Source organism: Amblyomma mixtum, chromosome 3 (genome assembly GCF_055824585.1).
Source record: "Amblyomma mixtum isolate Tamu chromosome 3, ASM5582458v1, whole genome shotgun sequence".
Taxonomy (NCBI): Eukaryota; Metazoa; Arthropoda; class Arachnida; order Ixodida; family Ixodidae; genus Amblyomma; species Amblyomma mixtum.
In genome coordinates, this window is record NC_143014.1 from 246,092,940 (window position 1) to 246,118,984 (window position 26,045).

Sequence of the window (26,045 nt, forward strand, 5' to 3'; positions counted from 1 at the left end):
TGGGCCATACAGTCTGCCTGGAGAGTCTATTCGTCACCTTCTGTGTCCATGGCTGGCGCTGGTCAACCATTTCTTCCCAAGCATTCCTCCGCACCCCCGCTGCCATTGTGGAAAGTACAGCTATCGACCTCCGTCTCCATTTCGATACAATAAATTGAAAACCATGCTGCATAAAGGTGCTAATGGTGGGTGCAACGAATGGGCTGCCATAAAAACGAGGACAATACCTTCTGCGCGAATTTCAGCGTATTGTCCTTAATTATCCCTGTTTCTATCGCGTTCCGGCGTCGTAATGTGAGTCCTTGTACTTGTGCACGGTGTGTCCGGTTTCGATGTTAAAGTTTTCGGTTTCACACTGAAGTTACACATGCGCAGCATCTGGCAATAAAGCGCCGTCACCACGGATACTACAGGGCGAAAACGAAAGTCGTCCGTAGTGTTATCTTATTTTACGACGTTCAATGTCCAGCTTGTGAGAAAACGAACATATTTTTTTTTCAGTAGTCGAGTGAAAAGTTAGGCTATTTGCTAGACTGTTTTCTTCTGCTTTGCTCTACAGATATGGGTGCTCTATATACAAATTTCTTTGTAATCATAATGATGCTTACATTGTGTAATAGTTACCGGCCGCTGTTGCTTTTCAGCTGGAAACAGACCAGTGATGACTATGAAATATGGTAAGAAAGAAAAATACACTATGAATGACTGTTTATTTATACTGTACCATTCCTGAACCCTTCTTTTCATTTCATCGCTCCCCTACTTTGGTGGTCGGCTTAGTGCCCGAATTAAGAAATTCTGTTTTTTTGCACAGCTTAAGCAGATTTATTTTTATTTCCCTGCTCTTCTGTTTCAAGGGCGCATTTTTTTCTTTAATGTATCCTGGTTAACACAAGACTACAGCCGTAATATCAGCTGTAAATGGTTGCATCGCAAAGTAACGCCTCTCTCGAAACGCATAGTGCGCAAGTTGAACCTCATATTGTTCCAAAGCACTGAACTTCTTGGTGACCCATGCAGATATTCTTGAGGTAGTTAACGTAAATTTCAGAACATACGTCAACGTAAATTTAAGCGATGCGAAGTAAAAAACAAGGAGTGGTGATCTTTCAAGTTCCGGTGCAATAAGTGTATAGGCGCATTCGAAATAGCCTTAGTCGCTTTGGGACGTTAAACCCCATAAACCAACCAATCGAAATGTTAGTAGGTAGGCCTTTGTTATGTCGAGTTTATTCACAGTCGTCGCATTCGAGCCATTCAGGCGATTCTTCGATGTCGCGGCGGAAGGGCTGGTTCAGATGTTCATTCGTATAAACCTTCAGCGCGCTTCGGATTCCTTTGCTGCCTTGGTGCTGAGTGGCGTAAGATGTGGTCGCAGCAGCCCATCTTCAAAGCGGCCAAAGCTTAGCGAAAGCACATCAGGACCCTGTACTCAGACAAAGATGCCTAAGCCTATAAGACGAAGATTATAACTTGCTGACACGACAGACTCTTGCGGTTTCCAGCTGCGGGATATATCAAGAACCCTGTAAATTCAGCGCCCAGCGCATGCTCCCGTACATTCTGACGTAGAAGAAAAAAAACTGCATTCCTTGTCTGAGTGGCCGTTCCTTTTTTTACCTGGGGGTTAGTTCCTAGTACTAGCCCTGAGGGTGACACATGCACTTCATAGCATCAGGCATGACGCAGATTATCGGGCGCAATGGGAAGTGGACGATGGTTGGGTTTTCAACGGAGCTGATAGAACAAAGAAAAATGGAAGAGGAGAATCTTTCGCCAGTCGGCGTGCGTTCGCAACTTTGTAGCATTTTACTAACCTCTATTTATCCGCGTTCGTATATAATTTTTCTACCAACTACTACAGGTATACGGTTCGTTGTATGCGCAAGGTGTGAAATTCGCTCCCTGGTGTCGCCAGGCATCCACCGGTTTCTAATGGATACTAGCTTTCCCCTGGCCTGGTGCTCAGATTCTCTGGGGCAAAATGCGTGAAAAGTGGATCTTTAACCCTGTCTTGTGTAGACGAAAAACACCTTGTGCCTTGGGGCTCTTTGGCCAATGCTGCCCTTGTCCCATCAAAATGCACAGTCATAAGATCTGGATGGTATTTACTGGTATACACTTTGAAATAATCCCTGATATTCCAATGTTGAATGCGTTCGCAGTATTTGAAGCTATTGTACAATTATATTTTTCTTCGCATAATCTTTCTCTTGGTTTCGCTTAATGCCATCGCCCTTGTTTGACATTTGAATATGTACTGATTATTCTGAATTATAATCTTTATACACGAGTAATATGCCCACCTTTCAAAAGTTCTTACAGTACTTCACCAAGTAAATTATTACGACGCCTAAGAATTCTTAATATATCTAATTTTAAATAGGTTCAGCAGTAGGTAAGTTTATGGTTATTGGGGTTTAACGTCCCAAAGCGACTAGGACTATGAGGGACGCCGCAGTGAAGGGCTCCGGAAATTTCGACCACCTGGGCTTCTTTAACGTGCACCGACATTGCACAGTACACGGACCTCTAGAATATCACCTCCATAGAAATTTGACCGCCGTGTCCGGGATCGAACCCGCGTCTTTCGGGTCACCAGCCGAGCGCTATAACGACTGAGCCACCGCGGCGGGTTTAGCAGTGGATAAGTAGTTTTCCTAACAAAATGAACAAAGTAAATGGAATCGTATGTCGTAATAGGCTGAATCTACCAACTAAAATTAAACTCCTAATATACGATGTCTTTCTACTTCCATCTCTCACATATTGTTTTATTATGTGGGGTACTACCACCAAACAAAAGATTAAAAAAATGGCCATGGCTCAAAAGAGGCCAGTAAGACTGATAACTAACGTGCCATGGTACTCATACACAGTAGTTTTTTGTCAGTTTTGATGTTATGAAGAAGACGCCGCTGTATGATTTTCGGCTATTATCCATGTATAAAAAAAAACTGCATCATGTAATAATGCTGTTTTTCTCCATATGCTTCACAAGATCCGTTATATTCCTTGTTTTAACGTACGGCAGCATAATCCTTGATAATTTCCACTTTTCCTAGAAAATTCCTAATTTAAGTACTTTATTTTCTTCAACAGTCTAATAAACTGTGATTTCAGGATATGCACTGCTTGTTGAATCCGCTTCCCCGTACTGTATTTTGCGTGTATGCTTTGTTCTTGTGTTCTCGCGCTCTGTTTGCTGCCCGAACTGTGGATACAATGGACCTCCAAGCTGCATATCGCAGCTTCTTCTGTTGTGCCCCCTCTCAAGAATGTATCCTACGAGAGAAATAAAGGATTTTCAAGAATTAATTTTTCATGATTTCTGTACCACGCGAAAATGCCTCAACCTTACGCCGAGTGACCAGCACATCACCGTGTCTGTGGCGATTCACTTCCTCTTAGGCATGCAATGGGAAAATTATGGTGGAATATCTTATTGATTACACGTAACGATTAAGGGAATGCCGCTGATATGCTTCCGGACAGTAGGCATGTTTCTGAAATTCGTTTTCGTTGCATACTCCAACTTCATTCGTGTAAAATGGGGACCGCTATTGCCTTCCGCATCTACAAGTAACAGTCTCAACCATGACAATACAGCCGCCGCGGTGGCTCAGTGGCTATGGTGCTCGGCTGCTGGCCCGAAAGACGCGGGTTCGATCCCGGCTGCGGCGGTTGAATTTCTTTGGAGGAGAAATTCTAGAGGCCCGTGTGCTGTGCGATGCCAGTGCACGTTAAAGAACCCCAGGTGGTAGAAATTTCCGGAGCCCTCCACTACGGCGTCTCTCATAGCCTCAGTCGCTTTGGGACGTTAAACCCCATAAACCAAACCAAACCAAACCAAACCATGATAATACAGTGTTTTTAGATGTAATCGGTTGTTATTTGTTGAAAATATATTTGTTGCTTTCTTGGAGCGATGTTTTTACGCTGAGCCTCCTGTTTCATTGCTCGACAGAATAACGGGAAGTTTCTGTCCTCTGTCCAGCGAACTTGTGCGCGAAGCTAGACCTGATGCGGGAGCAGAGCTCTGCAGCAGCGGGTCAATCAAGAGCGCCAATTGCTCCAGGAGTCGGGGCAGTTATGACACACATACTGCCCCACATCGGCGCAAGTTCTCGCTCGGCTCCAATGCACAAACAAGTATAACGAGTCAAGTCTCGCGAGGCCCTGTAGCATCGTCGCAGCTTCTTGCCGGCGAAGTGGGGCGCCCCGAGGCGGCCACAGTGGCCGGGTCTCGCCCTTCGGCGCCCGTCAGGCCAGCTAGCGAGGCATAGCAAGTCCTGCTCGACCTCGGGGGCCCCGCTCGCCGCTGCGTTTTCTTCCCACACGGCCTGTCACGGGGCCGCCCGTCAGTCCGGTCAGCAGCTGCCATTCCCCAGGACGCCGGTAGCCGCCGCCGAGCCGCCCTGTTTACCGAAGGGGGTGGTAGCACACGCTGTCCCGTCGTTCGCCCGGTCCGCGGCCGACTACCGTACTCGCTGCAGGTTGGGCTCGACTACTGTGCGCGCAATTCACTGTTCGTCGCCCGGCCGAAGCAATTTCGACGGAAATTGGCCCGCTCGATCGCGCGACGTGCCGCCAACGGAGCGACAAAGGTCTGCAAAGCTTTCGTTTGCTGTTCGTGCCACGCGGAGCAATGAAAAAAAAAAAACGTTACAACTGGAAATGAACGGACAAAAATCTCTCTCCGCGGCCCCCGAGTTCCAGTTGAAGTATACAAATAGCCGCCGTCCGAAGGTCGCTGCTTCCGGCGGGCGTTCATTCGTGCAGTCAGTGAAATAGCGGCACTTTTCTCCGTCCGTGCGTTTATCGGGGCGACGACGGCGGGGTTCTGGCCGTCGAATACTAACAGTTGAGCCAACCAAGGGCCTGTATGTCATTTAAATAATATAAACTGTTTCACAGTCCCATTGAAAAGTCCCGCTCGTTGTGGTGCGAGCGATGAAATCGCATAATGCGAGATAATGATGTGTCAGTCGAACAGAACCACCGAACCTAAGGTCATGTCGCCTTTAACGAAGACCGAAGAAAATGGGGCCAGATTCAAGAAGCATGCCGAGCGTAGGTGGGATCGACGATTCGCCAGAGCCCCTCTCACCATGGCTTCCATGATTGGGCAGCGCTCGCATGCCATCCAATACCGCAGCGTCCTTATATAACAGCTGTGTGAATATTTTCATTATTTCCGCCCCTTGTAATAGAATAAGGAAAAACCACGCCACCGCTTTCCCCATGGACTGGTCACTCGGTGAGGCTGACGTCAAGATAGGAAGAGAATCGCAAGAAAAGAATGGTTGTATGTACCAGCTTAGGAGTCGTATTCCCAAAACTTCTGGTAAGTATAAGAGCGTAGCGATACTTCCCGGAGCGCTGCCCAAGGACACCAAGGTGGATGCCCTGCTCTTCCTGCTGTCTTCACCTGTCGGCCGCATAATTCAACGCATAATTCCGGATTTGCATTCTCAGGTTAACGCTCTCTCTGAATCTGCTCCAGCAACCGACATTTCGCACTGCTCTGAGCAAAACTAGCCCGTTGCGGTGACTCGGCGTGGCTATGGCACCTTGCTGCTAAACACGAATTCGCGGCTCCGATTTCCAAATGCAGCGACCGCATTTCAACCGAGGCGAAATGCAAAACAGCTCGTGTACTGTTTTGATTTCGGTGAATTTGGAGGAAGCCCAAGGGAGTTTATAAACCAATCCGCAGCTTTCCACAATATGGTAAACATTCTGGGTGTCTGAACTATCGACTTTCAGGGTACGCGGCGTGCAACAGAGGCCATCCTGGTGCACGCTAACCCAGGCTCCAGGCCCTGTCTGAACATGCACTCACCTTGGTCATAACACATTGCACATAAGAGTAACCGTCCGGACAGATGCGCAAGTGGCATATGTTGCATGTGAGCCACTTCAAGCTGTTCAAGCTTTTTACACAGCCTTTAGCCGAAGTCACCATTCACTTTCTAGAAAACTTCATCGATTGCTGAGCTCATACTTCGGAGCGTTCACTGCTTTGGGCTTATGCATGCCTCTGCAGCGTGTATCCTGGTTCACTGGCATCATAGATTAATTGTGCATGAAGCTTCGCGAGTTCTGCACTGTCTGAAGACTGCGCGTAGTGTTAGTGCATCCATCTTCTACCGCGAAAGCTGTAATAGCTTAGCCAAAGAGCCAGACATAGGGCGCACAACAGTGGAGTCAATGTCACACCATGTCAATGTCACACCATGCAGCAACACACGTTACACTGTGGAATGTATGAAAGCCTGGCGCGGCTAAAGCCCCTCAAATTTCGTTTGGGGTACCTTAGGCGAGGCGACAGCGGACATTTCTCACTGCGAGGTTAATGTGTCCGCTTGCAAAGTGAACCAGTTGTGTGCCTTTCCTTTTCTTAAATCCAGCGGAAGGTCTAGACCACTTCTAGTACCGTTGTGTAAACTGCGAATAAGGCTAGACAGGCTGTCTAATTTGCTTCGTGCAAGCGGGCCTTGAACTGTATCTGGAAGGAAGGATTGCAACGGGCAGTCCATGGCGCAGAACAACGCTATGAATCAGTTCTCTCGTCGTGCGCAGCGCTTTCTAGTCGCGCCCTGTACTACACCCACACGCAGCGCTAAGTCAGTCCCGAACGCGGCAGCCGCGTTTTAAAGCGAAATGTGATCACACTGACCTGCTCCAGTTCGTGTTTCCGGCCGTGCTTTCTTTGTAGGTCAAGCATACCTTAACCTTCGCGTCTTTTCATAATTTTAAGCTGGGTGTGATTATCACGTTGTTTTCTTTTTGAGTCCCTGATGCGATACCCTGCACTTCCTGTCTTTCTACTTTCGTTCCTGTGTATACCGTTTCTCCCCCTCCTCGTGTGTACGGTACATAGCAAGCCGTGCACGAGCCTGGTATATATCTTCTCCCTCTGCTTCTATGCGAAGTGAATGCTGAATGCCTCACTATCCTGCCTCGTCTTCATCCCCACTATCATCATCACCTACCTCCTTCTTTCCTCCCCGATAAGCTGTTCTACTTCCGCTGCGTGGCAGGTGCGTTTCTAAGGCCGGCCCCTCTGCATTCATGCCGCAAACGATCTATCTTGTGATGCTCCAGCATTCTACTTTGCATGACACATGATAATACGTGCCGAATGCGCAAAAATAGGCCTAAATGTACAAGATATAATATGTGAAAGCGTATCAATACTAGCTAAAGCTGACTGCCGTTATTACGCAGCTGCTCCTGGAAAGCTTTTATTTTGCTCAGCGCAGCGGCAGTGGGTATGTATAAATGCCTTCTGATCCACAGTGCAGATACTGATTGTATACTGGCATATAACATCACTGGGCCGAGACGAACGGCGAACTTCGCCCCGCCGAGCCTCCTGAGGAGCCGCTCGCCGGGCCATGCCAGACCGCACCCCCCTCTGACAACGGTGGAGCACACTTGCACCGCCACACCGATGATGGCCACGGTGTCCACTGGCTCAGGCGCCAGCTGCTGTGATCACCTCGGCGCTGCCGGCCGCTACACCTCAAGCCCATGACCTCGGCCCTACCGACTCGGATGTACCAAATCTTTACCCCCATTCAAACGAGGGCCGGACTGTGGTCGCCCCAAACTCGAAAGTCACCCACGCTGCCACGACCAAGGAACGAGCTACATTCCATCGGAATTAATTGCCGTCCGCGCCTCTCTTCAACTCTGTCAAGCGGTACACTCTTCTTGCGGTGATAACACAGGCAGCTACCCTGCCCATCCGCGCTTAGGCAGACATTTCGCTCTATCTCAGTCTTTAACAGCGTCTCCTTTTCGTCCGAGTGCACTCTGTCCTCACTGCGCAGCGTCTCCTGCAAAGCACTTCAATCTACCTGGACAACAAACCTTTCCCTTACGCCGTCAGCACGTATGTATGTATGTACAGCCTTTGTCAAAAGTTTAGAGCCCAGGGAGCTTGCTTCTAAGCACTATTGTGGCGCTCCTGTATCACTAATGAAAGTCCTACGCATCAGAGGGAGCAGCACCAAAAATCTTCTTACCTTCAGGAGATTTGGGACGCTGAGGACGCAGTACGAGCAAAGCAATATGGCCCAGAAGCAGACCCCCTGGGCTCTAAACTTTTGACAAAGGCTGTACCTCCAACTCGGGCAGGAGCTCGCCACTCTCCCTGCCCCACACCCCCGTCAGGTGAAGCTCATTGTGATCAGACGACTTCTGCTGATATAAATTGCCCTACTACTACTACTACCACTAAAGCTGCCGCTGCCGCTACAGCTACCACTACCACTACCGCTACCATTACCACTGCCACTACCACCGCTAGCACCCTTCGCACATTCGCATATCCGGCACGTTTTCTTAATATTTAACACGCATATTTTCTGCTATGTAGCGAATACTTCGGGATACACCACGGACGCGTTTACATACACCGCTTGTTATTTGCACCGACTGCACCCGACTGCACCGTATAAGTCTTCGGATGGACCCCGAAAGCTTTCGGGCACACTTGTGCATTCCTCTTACTGTCGCGTATGTGCCAATCATGTGTTACAAAGCGGTTGAAAGTTCCTCACGAGAAAGCTGTTTTTATCCACCGACAGTACTGCAGTATTTTTTTTCAACCTCGAAAGGTGAAGCGCTAGCTACCATGTCGCTGTCACCAGCATTGTCGGCGCCTTAAGTACTCTTCAACAACGGCTACATATATTAAATATTTTAGCGCTCTCAAACTGCAAAGGCTGTCTGGAAGTGAACGGATTGTTTCGCGCGATTCAGAAGACACCCTACAGAGGAATATGGCACAGTTTTCAGTTTTCCGCAAAATGCAACCACTAAACCTGTTTTTCTGTCTGCTCTTTATTTGGACACTTTTTTTTTTAACTTTTGCACTGATCAGTCTCAGTACACCCGACAGCTGAAAAGTTAGTTTCAGCCCTATTATTAGCGGAGTCATTGATTACAATTACTCCCGCCAAAGCATGGTCAACTAAAAATAAAGCATTCTCCTTGTACACACTTCAGACGAGCCGTTCTATTTTTGAACCTCGGCGCGCGCGAAGAGGCGGAGGACGCTACGGCCGCCGAGCTACGTGATCCCTTGTCTTCCCACAGCGCCCAAGTGGGTTTCGGTGCAATTCGAGACGGCCAGCGAGTACTCGACTTAGCGCCGGTACGCAGTCAAGTCGATAGGCGCACAAGAACGCAGGTCGATAGGTGCCGCAGCAGCCGGTGGTCAGCATGCGCGTCACGTACGGAGACAACATCGCCTCGGCCCATCGGGGTGTGTTTTCTTCTACGCTGCCGTTCCGCCGTTAAGACGTCGGCGGTTGAGTGCCCTGGGGCCAGACCTTCAATGTGGGGCGAAAGATAGCCGTGGGATCCGTTCGCGAGTAGCAGGATACGAGACGGTCTCCGAACCATATGCCGGCTATTGCGCGCGAGATGTTGTGCACGATCGATAACCATGTACACGCAGGTTCGGAATGGAACGCCACTGCCTAAACTACGCCCTTTGCGCAGCAGTACACGCGGAGTGACACCGGATGAAGTTGAAGAATGCTTATGGCATTCAGTGACATTGTTATGGCCGGCTATCATTACGTTTTTGATGTGATATCTGGAATTCCACGACCGTCTTGAAATGTCATCTCTCCGAATTCGTAGCTTAACTACTTCAGGATCACACTTAAGCTCCCCCTTAAAAGTATGACGCGATACCGTTAATGGGTCCCTACAGCGGCCTGGGGTCGTCTTTGCGTATCACTTCGATGAAATGAACACTGTTCTTTCTTTCACCATCATATATAACTCTTAACGCACCCTTAAGAGTACAACGTGATATATTAATGATCCCTCCCGCGTAAGTGTTCCTTCTCTGTCGCCTAGGTTCTGCCTATACGTCCATGTATACGGAATTGGTCATCCTCTCTTTAACATTCATAGATCGCTGGGAGTCTCCATACCGCTCCTGGCGCAGAGGCGCATCGCTTAACCGCTGCACCACTGCCCCAGTAGGTAGGTGGCTGTTTCAGACACAGCCCCCTGATGGGGCTTCTGAGACCAAGGCTGCCCTTGTCGGGCAACCTCTAGCGACCAATCATTGATATAACTGCCACCGGTCACGGTGGACAGTTTGCTCACAATTCAGTGAGCAGGTTGCCACCTACTACAGTGGGCAAGTGGCAAAATACAGATTTTCCGCTCACAACGCCGTCGACGGATTTTCGGATTTTCGGACGAACGGGAGCCTTATAACGCTATCGCTTTAACGCTCCCCTCACAGGTGAGAGCCCCTGCAAGTGACCTTCCTGGGAAAGTACTCAAGGGAGCAACAGCATTGCTTATTCACAAACATTTGGGGTTCCCCCCCTTTTGCGCTACGGATATTCCTGAATATAAGCACACGACTAGGCGTTTCAAGTGCAACGTCAGACCTAAAACCTCTCGGGCGAAGCGACGAGATTGAAGACAAAGCGACATCGCCCGGACAACACCGCGAACTCCGCCTGCCGGCGGACTTCCCCCTAAACAGCCTTTAACCTCAAAGTGGGGTATTTTCGTCTGTTTAGATTCGGTCTAACTCAGTAAAAAAACTGTGAAAGTTGTATCATACGGCGGCTGACAATACGCAGCAATATCTAAACGTTTCTGAAATGTATGCATCCTGAACGCACCATTATGAGACGGGACCGCAACAGCCTTTGCGCAGAAATGCAGGAAACTTCCAGCGTCCGCGAGCTAACAACCCCGCTGCATTTCCTTCGACTACGAGGCCATATCCCTAAGTGACAAGAGTATTTCTTGGTCACGGGAAGTGAAGACTTGCCGGAAGATTAGAGCGGTATTAATCCGGTCTTAAAATACCTGGCTGACTCCGATGAAAACAGATAAATGTCTCTCTGTCGCTCTGTTCTAAGGAACATTTTCTCTGTTGCCATCTTCCGGTCCGGCAGCTAATATCACTATATAGCGACGGGAGTAAAGCCAGCATGCCGCAATTACGTTCATGTTTTATTAAGGCTCCCAAAGTAACTTATATTGATAATGCGCCAGAAGCTTTAGTCGTATTTCTTCGCACCCTAGGACCTCAAGGACGCTGTGTCTCCAACTAAAGCCTCGCGCTTCAGGCCAATAGCCAATTCTCTGTAGCCACGGAGCAGCAAGTCCAACCATGTCTCCCGTTGTTGCGAAGAATTAAGCCTTTTTTTTTCCTTGTTAGGTAGCCCCGAAGAAGCAATGTCATTTCACCCTTCCTTTCCTGTTAGGTGGTCCAAAAGAAGCTATGTCACTTTCCACCTTCCTTTCCTACTAGGTGGCCCTAAAGACGCTAAGGCACTTTCCACCTTTCTATCCTGTTAGGTGGCCCCAAAGAAGCTATGTCACTTTGCACCTGTCTTTCCTGTTAGGTGGCCCCAAAGAAGCAATGTCACTTTCCACCTTTGACTTTAGTTTTTCCGGACTCAACAGTGCATCCACGGGTGAGAATGAAGATCATGTCTTAAGTTAAAACTATGTTGAGACCCGTTGTCCATACACCCGCCGGGGTGGCTCAGTGGCTTTGGCGTTCGGCTGCTGAACCCAAGGTCGTGGGATCGAATCCCGGGCGCATTTCGATGGAGGATAAATGCAAAAAGCGCCAGTGCATACATGCTGTGTGGTGTCAGAGCACGCTAAAGAATTTCATCGTCGGAATTAACCCGGAGGTGTCCACTACGGCGTCCCTCATAGCCCACGTGTAGATTCGGGACGAGGAGTGCAACATACCAGCACACCCCCGACGCTTGCACACATGAGAATATTTTGTATTTTGGTTCGAATTTACATCACAGCGATGTCCTTCATGTAACGCCGCTCTGCACAGGACAGGCGGACTCATTCCCTGCATGCAACTTAGAAGCAAGCTGCGTAGGTCTAAAGGCGCTTTCGGCTACTGTGGCTTTGAACTTGAAGCCTGAACGAGTTATTCAGGCAAGAATCGCGTACGATATGCGTGCTTGAACGTGTGTGTTCTACGGGGTAACTGTAAATTTTTAATATATCAGCATAGAGAGATCAAGGCTTATGCCTTATTGGTGCCGCTGCTATTAAGATAGTGGCCACGCTTGCAACGCGACAAGGCCATATGAACCATCAGAAAAAATCCATGTTCGTAATCAAGACCTTTATCTCATATGCTTTGACAGTAGGCCACTGATCACTAATCAGATTTTTGTAGTCAAACTTTCTGCAATCCAGCCTTCATGCAAAAAATACAGGCACATCAAATATAAGCAAACACGATTAGTGGGAAAAAGACTACTCGAACGCGGAGTAAAGGTGACAGCAGAATTCGGATGTTCGGCCTGCAAGTCCAGTGTACAACGACGCATGGTACTTTTGTGCAAAAAAATAACGTGCTCAATAGCTGGAGTCTAAAAGTGTTCAGGGCGAAGGACTTGACATAATGTTCATAAAATTTTGTCTATTTTTCACTGTTTACTTGTATGGTTTGGTTTATGAGGTACAACGTCCCAAAGCGACTGAGGCTATGAGAGACGCCGTAGTGGAGGGCTCCGGAAATTTCGACCACCTGGGGCTCTTTAGCGTGCACTGACATCGCACAGTACACGGGCCTCTAGAATGTCTCCTCCAAAGTTACTTGTAGTTACTTGTTGTTTACTTGTAGTTATAGAAGAACTAAGAATAAATTTAGCAACTTAAATACTCCGCGACCTGCAGTACCGACCGATACGAGAAGACAAGAATCAGTGGAATTCAAGAACAGGTTCACGCTCCTCGTATATATATATATATATAGGTTGAGGGGGCAAAAATGTATATCCTTATTTCGGGCGTTCATCTTAAACCTTCTCGGTGGAGATCGGCCTCCAAGCTCTAAACTCGAACCGAAGGGCTGGTCGGCATTCCCCGACGATAATTGCGCATTGTCAGCCATTAATTGTTCCCCCTGCACGAGCAGCGGCCGAGGGGATGGCGTGCATAATATCCAGTCCATGCACGCTCCTTATAATAGCGACCCCGCGTAGTACGCCTATATGCCGGCATGCTGTTCTGCGGGGCGGATCCCGATAATGGGAGGGTTATAAGCTCGGCGCAGCGCGTGCCCAAAGGAACGAACGTCCCTCACGCGAAGGATAAAAATGCTCTACTGCGGGCGTGAGTGCACTCGGCGTGTATAGAGAACAGCAGTACACAGCGTACGCGCCGTTTCTGTGACAAGATCGGTTTCGCAATCGTCCCGACAGGTTTTGATCGCGGCGACGGGCGGTGCGGGGCCCGTTCTTCGAAAACAATGGCGAAGGTCGTCGCCCAACAACTTCCCATGCGGCCACCGCAAATGTGCACCCGCAGCAAGGGCATGCTTCGAACGCGCACCATACCCGTGGAAACACACAACGGTTCATTGCGCGCGGAGCGCGTCCGTCCGAGCGCGGTTCCGGCCATGCGCCCGCCCGAACGAGCTATCGATACACGGCACGCAGCGCACCTGAGCGACGCAGGCCCGAGGCCTGGCGGGTGTCCGATTGTGCCGAGCGGTATGCACCGGACCGATTGTTGTTTCCGCAGTCGCCGATGCTGTCGCCGGTTGACCAGCAGGGAATGGCCTCTCCTTGAGAGTCACGCTTTCCTGCGCGCACTTCCTGCTTCGCCGTGTGGCGGTATTTTTATTCGGGAGTTCAATGCGAGTGCGACGCCAGCTCGTTACACACCGGAAATGCCTCCTCGGAGAGCACGTACACATGTCTACCTATACACTGTATAACAGTATAAAGTCTGCTCTCAAAGCCGACGCAAGGACCGTAAGGTGACTGCCGCCCAAAGTGCTCAGTTTCAGATCTCAGGCACTGAAATAAGTCTCTCTGCGCGGCTTTTGGAAGGCATGACGCGTCAGCTGCTGTGTCGCGTTGCCTTTTACCATTCAGGTGATCTGAAACCTTCTATTTATAATGAGACTTCAGGTTTCGGAGTAACGAGGAGTCTCGCGGAGGCTGTGATATCTGGGGTAGGCACTCCTTGGTGGTTATATGCTTCGTTGAAGAGACAGAAAAAAAGCGCATTAGGTATCATGAATGCCCAAATGCAACCAATCGCTCCCCATTCTGAAAGCAGCGTAAACGCAGCACACTGCCTCATTCCAGCTGCCCACCATCGATCCAACGGAAACGAGAGTAATCATTTTCCAAAACTATTCATCGCACTGACCTGATATCGCTTACTATTTATCACATAGGAATATAGCATTCAATGCTGGCAGTGTTCGCTTTTTTTATTACTTGTTCAAACGTTTATTTGTTCAACTCTTTTGCAGCATGTATGTGTGCATCGAATCAATACGCATGTGCTTGTTATTAGAGAACTGTATCAAAAAATATTGCGCCGATAACTTTGCGTCGAACTTATAACAGCCCTGCAGTGCACAGAGGTTTTGTTACTTTTATGAAGGTTTCTAAGCGCTGTGTATTGTTTTCCTTCGCGTAATGCATTTATTATACGAAGTCATATATTGACCTGCGCTGCCTACCGCTGCCATGTACAAGGGGCACAGTCCCTGTAGAGCCACTGTTTAGCTTTTTGGCCGAGTTGTACAGCATCTATAAAGTTGAAATAAATATGATGTTGGTGTTGAACATGACTGATGCCCACGAAATGGTCAACAACTCGCGACAGATTGACCACGCTGTAAAAGAAATGAAATATGGGTATCTGAACGCTACGCTTGCCTTGTAAATTCCTTAAAAATATATTCTTAATGCCCTCACGTCATAGGAACGCGGCCCCTGTCATTGCCATATCCAAAGTAATGGCAAAAGCAAGGACTGAGATCTGTAAAAAGTAATATACATATATTGGTTTGGTTTATTGGAGTTTAACGTCCCAAAGCGACTGAGGCTATGAGAGACGCCGTAGTGGAGGGCTCCGAAAATTTCGACCGCCTGGGGTTCTTTAACGTGCACTGACATCGCACAGCACACGCGCCTCTAGAATTTCGCCTTCAAGAAATTCAGCCGCCGCGGCCGGGATCGAACCCGCGTCTTTCGGGTCACCAGCCGAGCGCCGTAACCACTGAGCCACCGCGGCGTGTGTGTGTGTGTGTGTGTGTGTGTGTGTGTGTGTGTGTGTGTGTGTGTGTGTGTGTGTGTGTGTGTGTGTGTGTGTGTGTGTGTGTGTGTGTGTGTGTGTGTGTGTGTGTGTGTGTGTGTGTGTGTGTGTGTGTGTGTGTGTGTGTGTGTGTGTGTGTGTGTGTGTGTGTGTGTGTGTGTGTGTGTGTGTGTGTGTGTGTGTGTGTGTGTGTGTGTGTGTGTGTGTGTGTGTGTGTGTGTGTGTGTGTGTGTGTGTGTGTGTGTGTGTGTGTGTGTGTGTGTGTGTGTGTGTGTGTGTGTGTGTGTGTGTGTGTGTGTGTGTGTGTGTGTGTGTGTGTGTGTGTGTGTGTGTGTGTGTGTGTGTGTGTGTGTGTGTGTGTGTGTGTGTGTGTGTGTGTGTGTGTGTGTGTGTGTGTGTGTGTGTGTGTGTGTGTGTGTGTGTGTGTGTGTGTGTGTGTGTGTGTGTGTGTGTGTGTGTGTGTGTGTGTGTGTGTGTGTGTGTGTGTGTGTGTGTGTGTGTGTGTGTGTGTGTGTGTGTGTGTGTGTGTGTGTGTGTGTGTGTGTGTGTGTGTGTGTGTGTGTGTGTGTGTGTGTGTGTGTGTGTGTGTGTGTGTGTGTGTGTGTGTGTGTGTGTGTGTGTGTGTGTGTGTGTGTGTGTGTGTGTGTGTGTGTGTGTGTGTGTGTGTGTGTGTGTGTGTGTGTGTGTGTGTGTGTGTGTGTGTGTGTGTGTGTGTGTGTGTGTGTGTGTGTGTGTGTGTGTGTGTGTGTGTGTGTGTGTGTGTGTGTGTGTGTGTGTGTGTGTGTGTGTGTGTGTGTGTGTGTGTGTGTGTGTGTGTGTGTGTGTGTGTGTGTGTGTGTGTGTGTGTGTGTGTGTGTGTGTGTGTGTGTGTGTGTGTGTGTGTGTGTGTGCAGCGCCCGGCGGTGTGGACCCAGCTACGCAAATATCTGTCAGGAGCTCACCGCTGTTACCCAGACAGACGTCGGCAGCGTGCGGACGCGGAGGCGTGCGGCCGCTGGGGGCAGCGTTGCGCGACGGCGAGTCGCGGTGGTCGTACGCCAGCACGCTTAATTATTCGGGCAGAAATGCCGGCCTCGTTGACGAGCACCACGCTGCGGAGTCCGCGCCATAGCGCCTGCATGCGGACGCATCGACCGAAACTGAAGACCGTATCTTACATACCCAGCGCCCATGTTTCTAGTTTGTGCGGTTGTGCGAGAGAAAAGGCTACAGGTAAGACTACTTGGCCACTGTATACCAGTAACGCACATGGGTTAATTGTCAGTCATCATCACCATAATCAACCCTTGTTACGTCGGCCGTACTACAAAGGCATCTCCCACTGACATCCAATCAATCGTTTCCTACACCAGCTGCAGGCACTGTATTATGAAATAAAATCTTTACTTCCACCATGTGCAATGCAGATGCAGGGCAACGGCAAAAAAAGCTGCCAAAAGGCTGCTTGACGAGTCCGCAGCCCCGTATTAATTGGCGTTTCGACGACATCAATGAAAAACAGAAGCAAGAAACGAATCAAAACATTTGCTTAGTGCAGAATGATAAGCAAAAGGCCTCGGGTTGAGAAAACAAATAACAGGGTAAGTGGAATCAGTTTTCCCGGTCTGCAAACTTTGATTCAAGTTCAGCAGAGGAACAAATAAATAAATCAAAATTAGTTGATTGATACTGGTTCAGAAATGATGGTAACGAATAACATAGGCATTCCATACCAGTAGACAACCGACATGCGGCAACTTTCCAGCATTCTCCGTGTCAGAAAGCGTAATATTGCCTTTTTTTTTTTCTAAATGCGACAAATGAACCAGGTTGTGTATATGTATAGAAAGAGAGATGAAGAGAAAGAGGAAAGGCAGGGATATTAAGCAGATTGGTGTTCTGCTGGCTACCGTGCACAGGGGAAGAGGGATGAGGGGCCTGAAAAGGGAAAGAGGGAGGGGTGCGAGGGCACTGGCACAACCGATCCCTCAAGCCAGTCGCTCTCAAGAAGCTGAACACAGCCTTGTAGGCCCTGAGGGCAGTCGGTTGCTGTGGCCACGGCCCCAGGATTCTATCCTCTGTTAAAGGGCGAGGATCGAGGCCGTCCAAGGCACAACGCAGCGTACAGGCTATGTGTATTATATCTGACTATGCGAACATCATAATTTCATCTGTACACCTGACTCTGGGCTTCCTCTGCTAGATTTATCTACACTTGGAATCCACTCTGGTACGCTAAGGGAGAGTTGGTTATCTGTTCGCATTACATGGCTTGTACATGTAATGCTACAATCGCTAGGTTATCATGAACTGTCGTGTGTATACACCATAACTCACGCTGCTTTCTTCGCGACTGTCGACGTTACCCCGCTGCATACCTCGCTATCTTCTCCTCAGTTTAGTTTCAAACCTTTTTGCTAGCGTGCAAGTTTCTGCCCCACAAGTGAGCAATAGCGAGGCAATGACAAGAGTTGTCATTGTCATTGTTCCAGCGATGAAATCCAATTGTCTCGGTGTAGCAAGTAAGCTAAGCGTCACTCGCAGCACTAGCGATCAACGTGGCTTAACTCGGGAGACGTGAGCAGCAATAGGAGGACAGACGCTTAGACGTCTCCCAAGGACTCGTGCGAGGCAGGCACGTTGAACGTATAGTGTTCGTTGCAATCCCATCGTGAACTATTAAGAGCCTCTCAAACAGCACGCTTCGACAAAGTATAATCAAGACATTCAGAAGACATTGCGAGGTCCAGCCGTGTACGCATGCACGTGCGAGTGAACAGCAACGTGCGTTTTGGCGTGTTGTGCACCGATGGCCGGTTTTCCCGTAGACGCAGTATATATGCATTTTCTGGTATGATACAAGTACAAGGAGGTGGCGGCGCATGCATTGCCGCCGCCAAGGCTCGCTAAATTTTCACACAAATGTGGAGAATCCTCGCTGCCCCTATCGATGCACGACTGATCCTGGTTAAGTTTTCGGCACGTGATGTCAAAAAAGATTTTCTAACTGCAGGTATCAGGTGCGCCAGTACGGGGAATAACCTAGACAAAGCGAATGCAGTGATGCCATGCACTGAGCGGCCCGCTCCACCGGACTAACCTTCGGACTTGCGCAAATCCTACATATACCCTGCGCAACATCGATGTACGACGCGAATCCTTTGTTGTTTTTCCACTTTCACCACCGCCATTGAGGGAGGAGGTGTCGCAAAGGGTGTTCGTAGTTCTTCCACCCTTTACTAGCAAAGTTACCGCGGAGAATCGCGTGAGAAGCGGAATGGCGCGCATGCTAACAGGCGTGGGGGTGCAGCGCCCGCGCTATCTGGCGCCTGCACAGCGGCGGCGTCGCCGAGCGACTCGGCGGCCCCGTTGCAGCGCCGACGCGGAATCGGACACAAGGTCGGCGGCGGAAGAGCGCCGCAGTTCGCCTGAGCTCGACGACTGCCGGCGTCGGAGCGAGCAGGTTCCGCTCTTCGGATAGAGACTGTTCCTCTCCGTTCGAAGTTTCCGGCCGCAGCACTGCATGGGGGGCTTGCAGCTCGTGACGAGAAAACCGCGCCCGTGGGATACGGTCCGGCGACCTCAACTTCTGCGCCTGACACTCGAAGAGTACGCTGCCGCCACTGGCGTAAGCGGAAGCATAGATAACAGGGAAAGACGTGCTAGTTGGTGGTCCGTACTTGTAGGCATATCCGCGCTCCGTCCTGTCTCTTTCTTTTTTCGTCCCTTGTCGTTCATGTGGCTACAATATGCATACAAGTAAGCGGAAGCCCGAGGCCTTTGACCGGTCTGAACTCCGGGCATTGTGCACTTAAGCTGTGGCGGTCGCGCCACACAGACGTCGATCGGTCGAACCAGATGATCGCCCTGAGCATCTCTGCATTACTCTGACTCTTGAAAATGTGAAAAGTAGCACTTTCAACCTTTGCAGGGTTTTTCTTAGAGTTCCCTGACCATCGGAAGTTCCTGGACCGGAGCTCGGTCACGCAGGCGTCCGGTGGCCCTCCTGTAGCGCCCCGGCTGGTGTCGATAAAAACTTTATACAGCGGGAATCGTGCGTCCCACAGTTCGAAGTACAGGCACCGCCACAAGACCTCAGTCGCATGGCTTGGCGACTGCTCTGTTCACACGCCAACAGGCCTGAGAACTCAACAAGCTTCGACTCGGAACCAACAGGCTTCGACTCGGAACGGGGACCTGTTTGCGAGCAGAGTGGGTCGGTCTTGTCCCTTTAATAAGCATTCGAAAAGGTCTACAGCGACTCATCGTCCCTGAAAATGATTCGGTGCAGCAAAGTTATTGTAAAAAAAAAAAAGAGCGCTTCACTCTACATGCGTGTGAACGCACTCATGCATTCCCACCCTCACTTATCTCTGTGGTGCACAGCCTGATATCGGACTAGGTGTCCAATTTGAACTTGGCCATGCGCCCGTGTTTCCGGACCGCCTATTGCAGGTATGTATAAGCGGCGAGTGATTAGCCACCGTGCGTCAGTCTCGCCTACTTGGTGTAGCCGCTGGACGTACGCCATCGCAGAGTGTTTCGTCTGATGTGTTCGCGAGAAGTAAAAAAAAAAGAAACAGACGTGGGGGCTACTAAACAAACTACGGAGCAAAGATTCCCACGGTAAAGTATGTATACCCGCCCGAATGAGCTTACCCAGGAGGCGGTGCAAAGCTAACGTTGCTAGCTAAATGAACGCGGAAAATTGTGCAGACAAGAGAAGGGAAATAAAGCGCTCGTTATGACGTAACTACGGAGGAAGCCAACTGTCTTCGAAATCAAGGAGGACAGGGGAAGTTTCCATCTTTTTTATACGCATAATTAATGGTGTTGATCAATGGGAAATTAATAGTATAATTATTTTGCTGCTTTATTTATTAATTCGTCATTTTTATTTATTTTTACTTTCTATTTATTTTCCTACTTTCTAATCAATCACCTTTCAGCGATAAAATAACTACACTATTAATTTCCCGTTGATCAACAGCATAACTTACATTTTAAAGAAAGCGAAACTTTCCTCTATGCTCCTTGGTTTCAGTGACTGTTGGCTTCTCCCGTATGAACGTAGAAAAGATTATTTTCTGAGATTGGCGCGTGAAGACGCGTGCCCGTATTAAGAAATCCCCACTTTACTCATGACATCATACTTATGCAGTGTTGTTCCCGTGGAAGGGACGAAGTGGGTCGCATTATACCCCGTGCCGCTTGAGCTTTAGTGTGCGATACACTGCGTAACAATGTACACAAGACGCGACTGTTCGTACATTGTTATGAACGCCTGTATTGCATGTTATGTCGGGTAAACCTTGCGTGTCATGATGAGTTCCCGGTCGTTTGCCTCAACGATGTCCTTGTCGTGGTTCTCGCCTGGCATCAGATCTTTTTAGGCCATCGGCTTCTTCGTAAAATGAACGTCTAAGTTTTTGCGAGCTTCAGCACTAGGCATATAAGTCGAAAAAAAGAAAAAAAAAACGTGTCGGGCCACCTGATTGACGAAAGCATAAACGTAAATTTTTTACCTCATCAGAAAAGTAACTCTATAAGTGCGCGTTTAAAACACCAGGCTTACGGCATTAGGTGTATGTCCTTCCCACGCCAATTTGCGCTACCTTCGCATCAATGGTGAAGGAATTAAGCGCTCATGGGCTGTGCCTTGAACCGATGACTTTTCCCAAACAATGGCCAACTCCTGCAATGCGAGAGGTCAATCAACCCTTGGAATTTTGAAGAAAAAATATAAAACGCTCACTTGGCGGTCAGGCAGCAAATTAAAAGGCTGTAACACCCAGATATAGTGAGCAACGTTTGGTGTATTTCACTGCACACTCATTGCTAGAAATTAATGCAAAATTTAATTATTAAGCACTCGTTGGATTCACAAAATATGAGATGTACAGTGACAGGTAGTCGACCAAACTCGAGGCCGCAGGAAATAAGAAATTATAGCAGAGTTGCGAAGCCGCTACGTGACCGAGTACGAAGCAAGCTAGAAAATAGGCTCTATAAGTGGCTTAGGACAAACAAACAAATATGTGCGTGTGTTTCAGTGAGGAATGAAAAAAGAATAAATAAGACTTAAAAGCAGCGTCACGTCTTGACCTTTCGGTCGAGATCTCAACGGTGCCCGAGACGCGACTCGCCCTCTGCGAAACCATCGTACACTCAGTGCTATCCCCGCCGCACGGTCATTAGCCGTGGAGCTCAGCGGTACATCTTTCCTCGTGAACATTTTCCTTCTTTCTCTCATTTTTTTTTTTTTCTCTCTTAGCGGTCTGCTGCCAAGTTAAGGCCTCTTTCCTTCCGTGTAAAATCCACGAAGACCTCGCGTCGAGTTTCCTGCCTATGGAACGTCACTTTGATCCTGGCAGCCTGGGAAAAAAATCTCTCATGGGCCTCGCTACTTCGGACCGCGAAGAAAGAGTTCTGCTTGGGCGTGGCGTTACTTATTTCATTTTTCTTTTCGCACACGCTGATACGATCGACGTATGTCCGCGCACGTGTATTTATTTTCTGCTCGCCTTCGAGTCGACGCTGCATCCACTGTTCGTTATACGAGATCAGGCGTATGTATAGGCGGCATACATTCGCCGACGCGCTGAACTGCTGGTGCGTAAGTCTCTGCGCGTGAAATTGTTCTGTGGGTGGCCGGCGGTTCACCTGTTGCGATTGGTCATGCACGAGCGTCGGTACGCCGCTAATTGATACGCAAGGCGCTTGCGCACAGCCCTGCAGGAGCCTGGTCCCTGATCTCGCGCACTCAGGATAGAACAAAACGTATTCAAATTGGATGCTTGCTTTTATTAACTCGAAAGCATTAGGTGGCTCATCGACACAAATACCCGGCGTCGCCGCAAAAGTGGCGGCGTTACAAAAGTCGCGATTGGTCGGGATGGTGTGACGTCAACAAAAGGCGGGAAAATACGAAATGTTAACCAGTGTTAGCGAGTAGTAGTACGCATACAATTGCACCGAATGCAAAGGAATAGAATTAAATTGGAATACAGTTGGAATAGAATTAGCCAGAATTGAAAGGCAATAGAAGTACAATGGAATTTGAATACAACTATAATAGAATTACAATACTTTCGTATTACTCGCCCGCAAGTTCCCTAAGTGCCCCCGGTGATTTTTTGTCTCAGCCCCGCTCACGCTGCCGATGTGGAGCAATGTGTGTGTGTGGTTTCGTTTGTCCAAGCTACGCGGTCGATGTACGCCGGATAAACAGTTGCGTCCCAGTGTCATATGTCGCAGGCAGTCACTTATAATGAAGCATATGTTCTAAGAGCGGCAGTCCGTATGTGGAGCCATGATGCCATTTCATTCCAGCTGTATGATGTGCACATGGACAAAGCTGTATAGTAGGTGTGTGTGCGTGAGAGGCGGAAAATGGGGGGGAGGGGGGGGGGGGGGGGTAGTGCTGCTTTCGCGGCCCCAAAATCCATAAATGAGAGTGTGCGCAACCATATTACTGCAGCCAAGGGCGGATTTATCGGCCACTCCTGGTGGGGCCTGTTGGGCTGCGATTACATTTCAACCATCTATTTTAAATCTGCCGCTGACTACAGCCCTATACAGTATGCACAGAAAATGGCCGAGTTTTCAGAGTTTCTATTCAATTGACGGCCCATTTTTAGTGGCCTTGGAGCCACTGTGTACTTTTTTTACGTTACGGTTTTTAGTTACGCCGAAATAAATAAAAAGTGTTTGGTTTAGCAGCTACGTTACGCATGTGTTGCAATCAGGTTAATTTGAATATAATAATTAGAAATATAATTAGGGCGTAATGTATAATAGCGAACTAGTATTCATAAATATGTTTTAACAACATGTCCGGCATGTCGGCAAGATGTCCGGCTGACCAAATAACCCAATCTCAAAACCGGTGTTCTGCAGGCATTTTATCACGTTAGCGGTATGGCCCTCTTTCAGCAAAAAAAAAAAAAAAAAACGTGTGTGTGAGTGCGCGCGTGTGTCACATACACCCCAGACAGCAACGCTGCCTGCTAGAAGGAAAAAAAAATACAGGAGATACTGAGCAGTTGCTCAATTAACATTATGCTCGTTTATCTTTCAGCTCAACAACTACCGCGTGACGTCGGAAAGAACCGATTCGATGCCGCGTGCGCCAAGGTGGTTTATGATTATGACTAACGAAAACCAAGAGTCTAAAGAAGCGCGAATAAATAAATTTTGGCGCAAAACCTCTTTGCTTCGCGTGCGGCCGAGAGCTTTCCCTGTACCCGGAGCAAAATTTTGCGTGGCGGCGCGTCCATGCGGCATTACAAAAACATCTCGTTATCGCGAGTGCCGTCCATCATCGCTGGGGGGCGTGACGGCCGCGTTTTCTGCGGGGCTCATGCACGCTGCAGCGAAAATTATTCGCGTAGTGCGTTGAGAATCGGTATTCATACGAAATATCCGGACTGCAATCTGCTTAAAGGCGGCGTTTGTTTTTGTGCTTCCAGCCCGGTGCTAAAAACGGCGTTTCTTTAGCAGTTCCTCAAACAGTTTTTGCTGTAAGCCGCCATGGGCCGTTCCTAATCGTTGTTCCTATCGAGGAGTACGGCGGAAGAAGTCGAAGCACGCGTGTTGCAGTTCTATTGCATGTTAAGCGCGCTTCATTAAAACAGACAAAAAGAAGAAAAAAGACACAAACAACCACAGAGGCGGATTTACAGACAATCACATCTCAGGAAGCAGTGAAGGTGCTAGTGGTGGTCCAGTGCATGCACTCAACGCATTTCTCGTACATTCTTGTTTGAAACTCAGTAAAAGGTTCTCTAATGCAAACTTTGTAGTCCAGGAAAAAAAAAAATCAGGAAAAGGGGGAGGGTGGCACTGATAAAAATCCGCGGATGCTCACGCGGTTTTCAAAGAAGCGCTGAGAAATACTCCGCTCCACTCAGTGTTGGCAGCACCGTTGAAGGTATACAGCTGGCGTCAAGAAATCAAGGGCCTACTTCTCAAAAGCAGTGGAACGTAAGAATGGACCCTGACTGGCCGATGACTTGGCTTTCGCACGCAGTGTTATCTCGATGGCCGAGGTCACGGGCGGGAGCCAGTCACGAACCGCTCTCACGTGCGAGATGCTAATTGATAGTGCATCCCCCCCTCAACGCTGACGCCAGCTGCGGCTTCAATGCCAACGAATTCTGAGAGAGCGTGTCCAGGCGACTTCCCATCTTATTATTCAGCCGAAACCCCTGGAATCGGACGGCGCTGTTCCATTTCCGCTCGCTTCCGCTTCCACCGTTAAGCAGCGGCCGAGAGCTGGTTGTCGACGGCCACGTACGGTCTTTGTCAAAAGTAACCAGGCTTCATGGTTTAGTTCTAGCTTGTATAGTGGAGCCCTTGTGGCTTTCCTAAAGATCAAAATGTGTTGGAAGGTAAGAAGACCCCGAGTCCTTCAATTTAACGACCATTCGAGCTTCAGGGAAGCTGTAAGGGCTCCACTGTACGAGCTAGAAGCAAACCATGCAGCCTGGTTACTTTTGACAAAAGCTGTACGTTATTAACACCACAGCAACATTAAAGTTCGCTTAAATATGGGCCGTCTACAACGTGAAGGAAAGCCAATGAATAAGTATAGAGGAATGGGCAGCAGCTGATGGCGACCAATATAATATCAGTCTGGCGACAAAAAAAAAAAAAAAGAAGGAAAGTCAAGGATCGCTATAAATATGTGTACTACTTCAAGCCACACATGCCAAGTCCGAGGTAAGGCGTCCACTCAGAACTGAAGACGTACGTGCGGGGAATGTGAAAAGCAGTGCCACGACACCGTCCTTGCAGACACGAGCTAAACCAGACGACCGACGGTTTTGCAGTCCTCTTTCCTCTTCGAAGAGGACGCAGCAAACATTTGGCGCTGATCGAAGCAACGAGCCTAGATTTTTTTTTTTTTAACCCCAGCAAATGACCCTTTTCGTGTCATTTTGATGGAGTAATTAAGGGCTCATGGAATTGCGAGTTTCGGTCCATTTCTGAAACAGGTTCGATAGGCCGGGTCGCACAAGCAATGTCGACACTGCGCACACTGAACGCGATAACCAACCGCAACCGTAGCGAGCAATTGCGCACCGCGTCGCCACGCAGCTCGTCAGTCTAGTTACGCAAAAGGGACTAGCATCTGCAGGCTTTGCGGTTCGTCTTGATACTGCATGCGTGCCGCTAACGAAAACGTAAACATTCTTCCAAATCTGCACCTTTGCGTCAGTCGTGCGTTTAGACTTCGTACGCCGAAGTCTGAGCGCACGGTGCCGATGGTACGGAACCTGTCACGACGCCAAAAGTGCACGCAGTCGTTTGCGGTGCCCGCAATGCCCACCCAGGGATAGTGCAGCCACCGGCAGCTCTGCAGCGCAAAACCGATGCGGCGAATGCAGGCGACCTGGGAACGCAGACTCACCGAAGCAGGATCGGAGGGGTGTCCGGTGCAGCGCGTATCCTTTTCGTTTGCCGCCCAGTCTCTGGGGGTCGGTCACTGGGGTGAGCACGTCACAAACGGTACCACTCGGGCGCCCCTTCCGGCAGCGCGCACTTCCCGCGCACCACGGAGGCCAGAGGCAGCAATGCGCCGTTCGGAGAGCGCGCGCACGAAGCCAGTCGACAGCTGAGCAGCGGCGGCAACGGTACGGCGATCGGAGCGCGCGAGGACCGACCAGCAGGAGCGCGGCGGCTCGACCAAAGCCGGCCTGAACGGCGCACAGAGACTCTTCCGACCCTTTTTTCGCCTCCTCGCCGCAGCGGGCATCCTTTACTTTGTTCGCCCCCCTCTCCGTCGCTGCCCTCGGTCCACGCTTTCGGCTGGTCTTCCAATCGGGGGGAAAAAGAGCGCCGCCAGAACCGGTTTGCGCGACCGCTGCTGGCGCTGAGCGCGAAGCCCCGCTCACGGCCAGCCCTCGTCGGCCAAAGAAGCCCGCCGCTCGGACACCCGACCGGCCGCCGGGGCCTCGCCTCGA

The 26,045-nt window shown here is 49.4% G+C and overlaps 1 protein-coding gene across 2 annotated transcripts in view; it reads right to left on the bottom strand.

The window, feature by feature from the left end:
* Cad99C (cadherin 99C) overlaps window positions 1–25,778 on the bottom strand; it is a 169,456-nt gene extending 143,678 nt beyond the window's left edge. For both annotated transcript variants that reach the window (XM_089583226.1, XM_089583225.1), the window contains exon 1: window positions 25,493–25,778. The gene's annotated coding sequence lies outside the window, so the exon portion shown is untranslated. The remainder of the gene's footprint in view (window positions 1–25,492) is intronic.
* Window positions 25,779–26,045: the final 267 nt, after the last annotated feature.